Source organism: Podarcis filfolensis (genome assembly GCF_964270895.1).
Source record: "Podarcis filfolensis genome assembly, chromosome: 4".
In the NCBI taxonomy this organism is placed as follows: domain Eukaryota; kingdom Metazoa; phylum Chordata; class Lepidosauria; order Squamata; family Lacertidae; genus Podarcis; species Podarcis filfolensis.
The window spans coordinates 3,971,142-3,982,542 of NC_139607.1; positions in this window are offsets into that span (position 1 = coordinate 3,971,142).

Genomic DNA, 11,401 nt, shown 5'->3' on the forward strand with positions numbered 1-11,401 from the left:
AATGTATTTAAATTGACAACTGAGATCTGCAGAGGTGACTGCAGGAAGCTAACTCTTAAAGGCTCTGACAGGTGACCAGCCCTCATGTTACTCAGGTGAGCCTGCCCAGGGAGAGGGGTAGTCATTTTCACCACCTCTTCTTTTAAGGCACACCCTTCAAACCTGTGGGAGCCTCTTCCCTCTGGGTGCAGCCAGGTAGAGGTGGGCATAACTGGTATAAAAAGGCTAGTCACGTCATCATCTCTCTCTTACTCCATTTTGCTCTCTTACTCTATTCATCTTGCCGCTGCATCTGTACAAAGATGTACTGTAGCTAGTTCTAGAGTCTGAAGTCAAAAGAGTCAGACTCCATTGTCTTATAAATGTATACAATTGTACCTGTAACTGCAACCTTAGCCTGCCTCCAGATTGCTGCTGAATGTGAACTGTGAAGACTAGTTTTGTGCTGTTTTTGTTTTAAGTGGGATAAAGGGGGGGGGGGGTGCCAAGAAGAATCCAGGCTGCACTGAGGCATCCTGGATTGCTTAATCAAAAAGGCTGGAACCAGCTGAAACAACATCTGCCTGTTTGGTGCAAAGGGGTGTGCTCTGCTGTACTCACAAGTGTGAGTAAGGAAGGAAAATACATACTAATATATCCTCTCCTACCTTCCATACACATTCCTAGGCCCCACCCTCTGGCATCAGCATGACTTGCATGCCCTGTCTCCCTCTGACTTGGCCACAACTCCAACCCCACCATTGGGCCAGGTAGTGGCATGGCTGTGTCCCTGGAGAGTAAAGCACATGAGCTGCTCATCAGAAGGAGCCCATTGGCAAGTGCTGATGATATGGGGTGACCAATGCTAGCTCACGGGGGCACAGTCTAATATAGGAGATCCTTTCCTCATCCATCCACCTTGTGCACCTCTTCTTCAAATGGTGGCTTTCATTCTGGCCCTTTCTGATTCTATGCCAAATAATGACATTCTAGCTCTTCCTGTCTCTATGTCATAGAGCATGGGTAGGCAAACTAAGGCCCAGGGGGGCGGATCCAGCCCAGTCGCCTTCTAAATCTGGCCTGCAGACGGTCCAGGAATCAGCATGTTTTTACATGAGTGGAATGTGTCCTTTTATTCAAAATGCATCTCTGGGTTATTTGTGGGGCATAGGAATTTGTTCATTTTTTTTCTTCAAAATATAGTCCGGCCCCCCCACAAGGTCTGAAGGACAGTGGACCGGCCCCCTGCTGAAAAAGTTTGCTGACCCCTGTCATAGAGAATATGGACACCACGGGGATTGCAACTTCTGTTGCTGGTTGTGTGTGACAGTTGCAGCCCTCCCCCGTGGCCAGTTGCCTTATCAATACATGTAAACTAGCAGCAATCACCACAGGGGTTAACGGGACTGACATTTTAAAAATGTTTAATAATTATGTTGCTGTCCCATATAAATTAATGCTCAAAGCAACTGACAATGACAGTAAGACAAAAAATATAGTGGTGCAGTAAATAGGTATAAAAACCATAAGTATATAAAATTCATTTAACATATTTCATGAATCACTTTTATATTCATGTTAGTCAGCTAAGAAATTACAGCATTCCAACAATTAAGTTTCCCTAACCATATAGAAAACAATTCCCTCCATTACTGAGAACAGTTATTACCACATGTAAGTAATTAACAAATCTTTCACATATGCCCGTATCATTAAAATAGCTGCAGCAGAAAATACATTAATGTCAACATTTTACCATTTTAAGTGAGGCTTGAATTGTATACCCACATACTAGGGAGGATGCCTCACTAAGTTCAATGGGTGTTACTTCTCCGCAGACATGCATGGTAAATCCATCAAAAACTATCAAAAATTTCTTGCTCGCACATGTCAATCAAGCTGGCATGTGTCAGACCTTACTCCAGTGAAGTAAAGAGCAGAGGAGAAGGAAGAATGTGATGGTAGCCTGCAGCCAGTAAGTCTCATTGCTCGGAGCTCTGAGGCAGCCAGAAACTTTCATTAGGCATTGTATAATCCAAACTCATTTGGCCTACTAGAAGCTGATTTTGGACAGAACTGAGTTGTGTGTGCTGTTGGGCAATATATTGATATATTGTCCAAAACCAGTTTGAAGTCCATATTGTGATATGAGTTTCATAATTTTTTACTTGGCAATATATCATGAATCATGATGTGTGTATGTGTGTGTGTTATGCAAAAATCATGATGCAGGGGAAACTGTGAAACCAGCCAATGCCTCTACAGTACATAGTTCCATCCTGATTTCAGACATCATGATATATCAGTATATCGTGATGTTTATATGATGATATATCACGATGCTGAAAACCAGATACTGCCCAGCCCTAGTTGTGTGTCACACAGAGGCTGAACCTGTACACTGGCCACCTGCAAAACATTACAAATGTTGAAGAAGTTTGTTGTCTCTAACTATTGCTGTAAGATAGAGCATGTGATCCAAGTAGACTAGACATTATGGGGTGGAAAGCCTGAACTTGATTTGAACCAGTGACTTAAACTGGTCTTACATCCAGATACCCTGTTCTAACTGAGCGTGGACTGGGCTGTATATTTAGGTTTAAAGCCAATAAAATGCAATTAGCTGCAGACTGAACCTGACTATTAAACATCCCTAAAGTGTGTGTTTGATTGAAAGAGTATGTTTGACTTAACCTCGCACTAACACTGAAAAGCCACATTAAAGCCAATCATAAACTTGTTATTTATTTTAGCCTGTAACATTGCATGCCAAACTTCCTCAGGTTTCATCTCAAGGAGGCAATAAGGCTTTTAAGGGTGATTCTTTTATGTAAAATCAGATACTTGTTCACATTTGTGAGATACCCTGAACTTTTAAAAAGTAAGCATTCAGAAAGGTCTTGCTCTCCATTTCTGGCCATTTCAAGCTACAGGAGTTTTACCTTTCTCATCTCACTGAAGAGGGATATTGGCTACCTTCTATTCAGTTTAGAATAATGAGTGCTGGTAGTTTGGGAACTCTGGAAATTTTTAGTGAATTACTTTTGTTTTACATTGATATTTTTTGTGTTCTAGGCAAAAAGGTTTGTCCAAGTTGCAGGGTGGAGAGTTCAAATCCCTCTCCATCTCTTCTTACCCCCCCCCCACTCCTCAGGCAGGAAAGGCAGCCTGATTCTACTCCTTGATCCCCCACTACAATGATTGATTCATTGGGTGGCGTGGAGGTGGGCAGCTGTTGTGCTTAACTACCCGGCTGAAGAAGAAGAAGAAGAAGAAGAAGAAGAAGAAGAAGAAGAAGAGTTTGGATTTGATATCCCGCTTTATCACTACCTGAAGGAGTCTCAAAGCAGCTAACATTCTCCTTTCCCTTCCGCCCCGACAACAAACACTCTGTGAGGTGAGTGGGGCTAAGAGACTTCAAAGAAGTGTGACTGGCCCAAGGTCACCCAGCAGCTGCATGTGGAGGAGTGGAGACTCGAACCCGGTTCCCCAGATTACAAGTCTAACGCTCTTAACCACTACACCACACTGGCTCTCTAGAGGAGGAGATAAGGAAGGGTTTTCCCTGGCAAGCTAGAATGTGCTCCTCTTTCCTACATGCTCCCCAACCAACTCCTGCTTTTACAGATAGCTCCATCACTGGGTCACACATAATCTTGGAAACCGGCTTTGTATAGAGAGATTTGAGTTAAACTTCAGTTGACTTTAAAATGCCACCATTCTTTTCTCTCCCCATGCCCTTTATCTTTGTCCTCTATAAAAAAACAACTCATGTGCTCATGGGCATAGCCAGGATTTATTTGGCGTGTGTGTGTTACGTTGAGGGGGCAGAACTGAGTTATCTGCAACACGGTTGGTCAGTTACCGTATTTTTCACTCTATAAGACGCACCAGACCACAAGACGCACTTAGTTTTTGGAGGAGGAAAACAAGAAAAAAAATATTCTGAATCTCAGAAGCCAGAACAACAAGACGGATCGCTGTGCAGTGAAAGCAGTGATCCCTCTTGCTGTTCTGGCTTCTGGGATAGCTGCACAGCCTGCATTCGCTCCATTAGACGCACACACATTTCCCCTTACTTTTTAGGAGGGAAAAAGTGAGTCTTATAAAGCAAAAAATACGGTAGTTAAATATTTCTATTTATTTAATTGATGGGAGGCAGCTGCCCCCCCCCGGCTACGCCCATGCATATGTTTCCTTTTCCCACTGTATCCTGTTTCACTTGCTATTCCCCATACTCCAGACTGCTTTTTTCTTGGCTATCATTTGACTACTGTTGATGTGTACTCATTTTAAAAATACACCTGTCTTTTTCTTTTTAAAAAGCAACAACCCTTGGTTCTTCTCCCTTGTGTTCTAAAACAGATCTTCCGTCTTTACATTTTGCATTTCCTTGTGTACCTAGACTTTTAGATTGTAATCCTGAGGGCAGTAGTTGAATCTTTTGCTTTATAGTAGGTGCAGCATTTAGTTACTGCAAGCACACAAGAAATAAAGTCTAAAACAGTGCCAGGTTAAGAGGTTCTGCAATGGATTTTCTGTGAGCTAGAGGCTCATCCATGCTTTTGCTTGACCCACATTTTGATTTATTACCCCATGTTTCTCTCTTCCACAGCTGCACCATAGTTTCTTGCAAAAATCCAATCTTGCCAGATCTGCAGAAAATCCAAATAGAGATTGGGCCTGCCTGATAAACCGATTTTGGAGGGGCTCGTGAACAGCTTTCTCCAAAGTTTCCATGAATCTGCAGGTAGGGATGGTTCCCTTCCTTCCTTTCCATGCCACCCTCAATGGTCAGTTTTTCATTACAATTTCCAGCACACTTCCAATTATTGCTTGGCTGGGACCAAGGATTTTCCACATGACCCTGTTAAAAGAGCCCAGTCATACTCTGTTCTGATTACATCATATGTTTGCAGAATCACAAAACCTCTCATCTAAAAAATAAAAGGAGAGGTAATGCAAAAGTTTCTCTTGTCAGCTGCAGAAAGAACAGAGTGAAAGAAAAACAGTAGCATATTCTCTGTTCTGAGCAATGCAAAAGTTAATCAAATGAACACAGGAATCTTATCCTCCCCTCTCCAATTTGCTGATAAACTTCTAGTAATTGTGCTGACTGCCCTAGAATACTGAGTATTTACATGGAAGCTAATTATGATAATCATTTCAATCTTCTAAAAGAGATAAACTTTGAAGGGGTAAGCTGAGAAATAGCATGTTTTGCCATGTTAGAAACATAATTTCCCAGTTTTAAAATGAAAGTCCTTCAAGTAATCAATGTTTGCAGCTGTACTGAATCATGACAAATATATACTTTTATCTCTGTGAGTGTACTTTCCCCTCAGAACAAAGTATGTTGCGTGATGCCTTCTGTACAACCAGTTTATTTGGATATCAATGATGCCAACTTACCCTGCAACTTGCAAGGTGCATATTTTGAGGTGTTGAAGACAAGGGGTGGTTTGTGTGACTATCAATAGGTTATTGATAGCATGAAAGAAACAGGTCCCAGGGAGACAAGGTTTCCATTTGTCAAACACGTTTCTGGATTTCAAACAGATAAGCAGCTATGTGATTTTTAAAAGACATCTGAAGGGAGCCCTCTTCAGGAAAGTTTTTAGTGTTTGATGTTATATTGTGTTTTTACTATTTTTTTGTGGGAGCCACCCAGAGTGGCTGGGGCAACCCAATCAGATGGGCAGCAAATAAATAACAAGCTGTTGTTGTTGTTCCTGTTCCTGTTGTTAGCAGTGTTGTTTTTAGTGCAAGAAAAGAGGATTATTTCTTTCTGTGCCCTGTGTCCCATAAGCTGCCCTGCTGCCCTCAAGTGTGTTGGAAGATGCTGTCCTGTCACCACTGTTGAGGAAATATTCAACTGCCAGCCTAGGTGGCTTCTGGACATGGAACGGGAGGAGAGTGCAGTCTTGTGCTTCATCTCATGCAGCATAAAGATTCAGGCTAGCTCTGTTCAGGTGCCAAAATAATGTGACCTGGCTCTTGGTCCTATGCATCTTGACTGGAGAAGCCCAATTTTCTAATCCTCTTGTGGCCTAGCACTGTTCACATGGGAACCATCTGGGGAGGCTTGTGCTGAAAGTACTGCACTTGAACAGAGACTCTGCAGAAACAGGTCAAGCTGTCTTCCAGGGAAACTTTGACTGTCATTACTATTCTTATTTGTTGAGGAGCTACTAAGAGGATGCCAAGAACCTTCCTAGAACATATTTTGAACAGCACTGCCTTAGCTTGAAAGCAGAGGAACGTTGTTCATTAAACTAGAAGGTGCCTGCGGGTTGGTGATTACCATGCTTCTTTTAATTAGGGCATGCATGCAGTCTTATGAATCATGATAGTGCCTGAAGATACAAGAAAATGTGGGAATTACTATACACAAGCATCAGTTTCTAAGATAAGGCAAGTAATTTAAAGAATGGTTTTTTGGGGGTGGGGTGATCCTTCCCTTACGTTGGTGCTTACTTAAGAGAGATTAGAGAGGATCATGACACACATGTAAGGCTTTAAAAAAACACCACCCGCATCTTAAAAATTCTTGAATAGAAAATGTAATGAAATTAAAATACACAAACTATATGATGATGTCCTAACATAACCAGTGATGACAAACACAGAAAAAGCATAACTGAATAGAATAGTTCAACTAAGCTTGCAATCATATACTCACTTATCTGTGATGAAGCCCTATTAAACCCAACAGAACTTAGTTCTCAGTAGACAAATGTGTTCCTTTTTTTGAAAAAGGTGATGTACTCTCCTGATGTGAAGAAATAAGACACATGCAGAATACAGAATCGGGATTCAAGATGACCTTAACTGATTTGGAGAACTAACAAAATGAGTTTCAGTATGGACAAATGCAAGGTTCTGCACTTAGGTGTCAGGCTTCTCTGACATTAGGCAGGAATAACCAGCTGCACAAATTTAGGATGGGGAAAACCTGGCTTACTAGTAGTGTATGTGAAAAGCATCTTAGGGGGCTTAGTGGACCACTAAGTTTAACATGAGTTATCAGTGTGATGCAGCAGCATAAAAAGCTAATGCTATTCTAGACTGCATCAACAGAAGTATAGTGTCCAGGTAAAGGGAAGTAATAGTACCACTCTATTCTGCCTTAATCAGATTACTCCTGGCATCCTGTGTCCAATTCTGGGCACCACAATTTAAGAAGGCTATTGAGAAGCTGAAACAGAGGAGGGCAACCAAGAGTATAAAGTCTAGAAACCAAGCCTTATGAGGAATGATTGAGGGAGTTGGGTATGTTTAGCATGAAAAAGAGGAGACAGAGAGGCCATATGATAGCCATCTTCAAAGATCTCATGGGCTGTCACATGATGGAGCAAGCTTGTTTTCTCCTGCTCCAGAGGGTAGGACCCAAGCCAATGGCTTCAAGGTACATGAAATAAGATTCTGGCTAAACGCCAGGAAGAACTTTCTGACGATAAGAGGATTTGCTACCTGGATTTGCTATCTGGATAGTCAGCTGGGAAGAATGGGCAGAAGAGAAGTAGCACACACACACACACACACACACACACACACACACGTCATTAGACTGCATTGAAAATGTTAACTGCAGAACAATCTCCCCTGCCAAACCCCAACAACAAAAATAGAAGTACACTGATAAAACTGGAAGGTAATTAGCAAAATAAGGCCCAAGTGATATGGTACACAAAGCAAAGATAGATGCATCTCTGACTACACCGCTTAACAGCTTTTTAATGCTATGGAAACACTTCGTGTTTCTGCTTTTCCATTAAAAATCCAACCAGAAAATGAATAGGATGGACTGGGTCCCATCCCTCCTGAGAACTGAGATGGACTGGACTTTAATGGGTCTGTCCATCCCTAGGAGCAGGCACCTTAAAGCGGGAACTGTCCCTCAGTAAATAGGGATATTTTTAACATGTTAGCACTTTCTTATGAAAAATCAAAATTACTCTCACTGCAATGGAGAGCAAATGTGATTCAGCTGGGAAATGGTTAAATTTTAAAGGCTTCTCTTGTGACTCTTATCGTGTTAGCACAGGGTGAGAGACCCCTTCTAAGAGCTTACTTTTCTTATGCACATTGCCTGCAAGTGTCAGAGACTCATGAATATGGAAATGTTTGTGAATAAGGCTTTCATTGACATTAATCCCTGACTTTGGAGCTGCAGTTGCAAGACTCTTGAGGCAAGAAATCAGATTTCCACAATGGGCAGTCTCTCATTAGCCGTGAAACACTCAATTTTATTTTATTTTTGAAAAATCTGATCGGTGTTTTGTTTTGATCACAGAGATACATCTAACTCCAAAATCCACTGCAGCTTGCTGAGTGACTGCTCAGTCCTATTGACTGTCTAGTTAAAAGCAACTATGAGTGGACAGACATTTGGTAATACAGTGGTACCTCTGGTTACAAACTTAATTCGTTCCGGAGGTCCCTTCTTAACCTGAAACTGTTCTTAACCTGAGGTACCACTTTAGCTAATGGGGCCTCCTGCTGCAGCCGCTCGATTTCTGTTCTCATCCCGAAGTAAAGTTCTTAATTCGAGGTACTACTTCTGGGTTAGTGGAGTCTGTAACCTGAAGTGTCTGTAACCCGAGGTACCACTGTATGGAAATGGAGTAGGCTACTTCTGTTTGTTTTTTGACTGTATACCTTTAGTACACCATAAAATGTCTAGTCACTTGGTGGCTCAGGCAATGAATTATGATATCAGGAATTTCAAAAGTCAAAGCTCATATCTATCACAATCAGTTAGGTGGCCATAAATAAGCTGCTATCACTGTGACAATTATGGAGAGAATGCATGTGAATTGCTGTATAAATGCTAACATCTCTTCTGTTACTCTTAGCCCATGGAAACGGGACCCATGGTCTTCTAGATGTGGTCGTAGTCAGTCTCCAACCAGCATAGCCAAGGCCAGGCAGCTGTGGTTCAAAACCATATGGAGTGCATGAACTTGAGATTTTTATCTGTCTATAGCAGCAGGTGAGCTCCCGTTGCTCTGTCCCAGCTCCTGCCAACCTGGCAGTTCGAATTGCACCAGAAGCGGTTTAGTCCTGCTGGCCACATGACCCGGCTTGGGAGGCTCCCCCCAGGAAGCAGCCCAGGAGCATGGGGCAAAGGTGCGCCACCTGACCGCGACTCCCAAGCCTCCCCTGAGCTGTCAAAACATGAGGCAGGCAGAGCCGAGCTGTTCAACAGTGGAAAGAACTTCCTCAGGAGGAGATGGCCTCTCCTTCCTTGGAGGTCTTAAACAGAGGCTGGATGGCCATCGGTCAGGGATGGTCTAGTTGAGATTCCTGCATTGCCCCAGGGGTCCCTTCCAACTCTACAATTGTCTGGTGCAGGTTTGTGCAGATTTTTAGGTAACAAGTTGGATGCAAGGGGTGCATAGGATTGCAGCCCATCTTATGCACCGTCGGCTCAGGAAAAAGTCCCACTGATCATGATGAGACTCGAAGGTGAGTAGATTGCTGCTGTTCAGTCCTGCTTTTTAAATAAATGTTTTCCTTTTCAGATAATATAGAGCATGGTGAAATCACAATAAATAAAACGCCCCCTTCAGTAGTTTCAAGCGCTACTACAGGTTCCACATAATATCTGTACTGCATTGTTTGGTGTGGCAGCACCTGCACTTTGGAACTCCCAGCCTATTGCAAAACAGTCTTTGCTAGACTGTTTTCAGGCACCTGCTAAAAGCATTCTTGTTTAGGCAAGCATACACGGATGCTTAGGAAATTGAAGTCATTTTAATCTGTTTAAATATTTTAGTAGGGTTGTTAATTTTTCTTGGTTGTTAATTTTTCTTGATTTTACTGCTGTGGTTTGTTTGTTTAGGTAAACCACTTTGCAGGTTGTTTTTTAAAATATTTTTTATTAAATAAATAAACAATAAATATAAATAAAATAACACAAAAGCCAAAACACTATCCATCCTGTAGATTTAAGTATCTTTCCACAGTCTCCTACTTGTTATCAGAGACCCAGAATCCACATTCCTTTGTAAGAGAATATGAAATAAAGTCAAACCATTTTTGCAGGCAAATAATAATGATAATGATAATAATAATATCAGTGTTTGTGGCGGTGACAAGAAAATTTCAACACATGGTACCACCTGACTGTGCTACGGCACTGTCCACAAGTCTTGTAAATATGCCACCGAATATTCAGTGACAAAATGTTTTTGGGGGGTTTTGGAGTAGATTGTGGTTGTAGTGGGTAAAAGCAGGGAGTGTAAAAATAGAAATGACCAAGGGAAAATATAGGATTCCTGGGGCGGGGAAAACATTTCACCAATAGATTCCACCATTTCACACCTCCAGGATTTTGAACCAGTCAGCTCTGCAGGGTTGAGACCCTTGAAGCCAGATATTTTTCTTAAGAAATAAAAGTAAGCCAGATCTAGAAATGCTTGCTCAGCATAATCCCTTACTTGTCAAAACATTTTCCTAATCAAGTACTGAATAAAATCAGCATTAGGATTTAGTCCAAATTGCTTATTTCATTTGAATAAGTGATTGACTGGGTTCCTGGGTGATTTATGCAGCTTGTCCAACTGCACAGGGAGGAAGAGGGTAAGGGAAGGGAAATTCATCATTTTCTCCTTCAAAAGACCATCAGTCTTTCTCATTTCTCTTTCACATATGGGGTCATCTAAAAATTGGCAGTGTTTCTGAGCCAGTGGCATTTTTGGGCTGCTTTGAGTGCTAAGACCTTCCACCAACTTCTTTGTGGTACATTATCTCAGGGGTGGGAAGCCATTTGTATCTGGCCTGACTCCTGTTAAATTGAAGCCAATATATAGTGAAACGAACTAATGGTCAGCAGAAAGATGTGAAGCTGCTTTAATCCTGAGTAAGGCCGCTGGTCCATCTAGTCCAATGCTCCCTACTTGAATTGGAAGTGGCTTTCCAAGGTTTTAGGCCAAGGTCTTTCATAGCCCATCAACTGGACACCATTTTTATTGGAACTGTCAGGCATTTATCTCAGGATTTTGAGAACATAAGAAGAGCTCTACTAGATCACTCTGTAGGCCCATTTGGTTCAGCATTCTCTTTTCATAGTGGCCCACCAGATGCCTGTGGGAAGCCCAAAAGCAGGACCTGAGTGAAACAGCACTCTGCACACCTGCAACTCCCAGCAATGGATATTCAGAGGCCTTCCACATACAAGGCATGTGTTGTACAACTGAGCTATTGCACTGTCCCCACAAGGGACCGGTTAGTTCTATGCTTTACCAACAGCTGGCTGGTGTTGTGCATGCTGACTCCCCACCTGAAATCTCTTGAGTCATCAGTGCTAAGACATTGCCATTACATAGTCGTTTGGTCCTTATAAGCCTCTCTATTAGGATGATTCTGGGTTATTGGGTGGCAGGGGCAGCGGGGGGGGGGGGGGGGATAGCTAGGA